Raw genomic sequence first — 1,751 nt, 5'->3', positions numbered from 1 at the left:
TTCTCCTTGTACCAGGTGTAGTTAGCTGCTGGGTTAGCATCACTGCTGCAGCTCAGAGTCACTGAACTTTCCTCCACTATCTCAGCAGAGGGACTCACTGACACAGAGGGAAGTCTTGGAGCGTCTGGAGAACAAAGGAGAGACAAACTATGAGTCTAAAAATAGTTTGTTTTTGGTTTTTTTTAATTGAAATTTGATCAATTTGTCTAATGTCCTATGGTGACTTTTTTTAATCATCTACTTTAGCAAGCCTGCTTTGTGCCATAGCCTGGCATGCTAGCTGCAAAGCTAGTTTGGAAGCTAAAATAATAATAATAATAAACTCACTTGGCCACAGATATCCTCTTAATCAGGGGTTCTCAGTCTTTCGCTGTCCAATGAAAAATCCCAGGGCCTGGAGAGGGGGCCCTGGGATTACAATCTAAGCAGTTCACTACTTTTATTTATACAGACATTAGGAAACAAATACCAAGGCCCGGCCGACAGGGACCTCAGTGGCGTGTACAGCCATGCTACTGCCCCACACTGCATTTTGATCAGTTTATTTAGTTATTATCGGGCTAGGCAGCTAGTTTACACAAATGAAGTCCTGCAGATTGACTGTTTGTGTAGTTAGATAACTTTTCTCGTTATTTTTGTCATTAGACTATTTTTTTTTTGTACTTGTCTTAATAGCATTCACATTCACCTCAAGGCCGCCCTGTTGAGAACCACTGCTCTTAATGACCCTTTTCCATTCAGTACATAAGTGAATACCCACATGCAGCACATGACTTTGAAACAACCCAAAAATAACCTAAAAAATAATACAAGTGAATCGATATGTCTGTGGCTGTACTTTGAGAAGTGCAGCGTGCGGTTTGCATGTGATTGAACCAGCATCAGTGGTATCAAAGGTGTCAACACAGTGTTGAGCTTTTTCAGCTCGGCTCTCATAGTTTATTGACTTCTCAGCATTTTCTACATTTCAAGATTCACACCAAAGTCATTATAAATGTAGTCAGCACTGGCAGAAGAACTAATTCAAAGCTGTCAGGACATTACTGTGTATACACAACGTCTCATTTAATCTGTTTAATGCCGTTTTTCCAGATGATGAGGGGAACTCACAATTGAATGTTGCTGAGATTTGCACAACACTTCAGCTGCTGACTCTGTACTCACATCTCACATCAATACCAGTGCGTCCAGATGTCCTCTTGCCAAGCGCATTCTCCGCTGTACAGTAATACGCTCCAGAATCTGAGGCCTGGATGGAGCTGAAGACCAGCTGTGGCTCTTCACATAGTGATTCAAGGCCTTGGTTTTTATCCTCCTTGTACCAGACGTAGTTAGCTGCTGGGTTAGCATCACTGCTGCAGTTCAGAGTCACTGAACTTCCCTCCACTATCTCAGCAGAGGGACTCACTGACACAGAGGGAGGCTTTGGAGCATCTGGAGAAGATTTAGACAGAAAATGTTGAGACAGGCAACTGAAGCACAATCATTTGTAGATTTCACCAGCTCCACACATTTGTCTTCATTTATGCTTTTTGTGTTCAGGTCATGATTCTGCAGGTTCTGACAGTCATGTAGTTGCAGCTGTTGTGCAGAATTATTTTCTGGTTTACTACAGTTTTTTTTTTGCTGTTGTTGTTGTTTTACCTGTTGCTGCTATGACAGACTAGATGAAAATGTTTAAGGCGGGAGCAAGAACATACAGTGTACTGTATGTCTACTATGCCTGAATCACAAACATTCCATCCATCCAT

General features: G+C 41.9%; 1 long non-coding RNA gene across 1 annotated transcript in view; it reads right to left on the bottom strand.

Annotated features, from left to right (window-relative positions):
- Positions 1–6: 6 nt before the first annotated feature.
- Positions 7–1,751, bottom strand: part of LOC103374367 (uncharacterized) — an 18,206-nt gene continuing 16,461 nt past the window's right edge. The window contains exons 3-4 of the long non-coding RNA XR_521121.1: positions 1,165–1,434; positions 7–124 (exon numbers count right to left, since the gene is read on the bottom strand). This is a non-coding gene — a long non-coding RNA (uncharacterized LOC103374367). The remainder of the gene's footprint in view (positions 125–1,164; positions 1,435–1,751) is intronic.

This window comes from Stegastes partitus, unplaced genomic scaffold, assembly GCF_000690725.1.
Source record: "Stegastes partitus isolate 25-593 unplaced genomic scaffold, Stegastes_partitus-1.0.2 Scaffold2224, whole genome shotgun sequence".
Classification (NCBI taxonomy): Eukaryota; Metazoa; Chordata; class Actinopteri; family Pomacentridae; genus Stegastes; species Stegastes partitus.
Note: the sequence above shows the minus strand (reverse complement) of the source record. Positions and strands in the feature narration are given on the sequence as shown.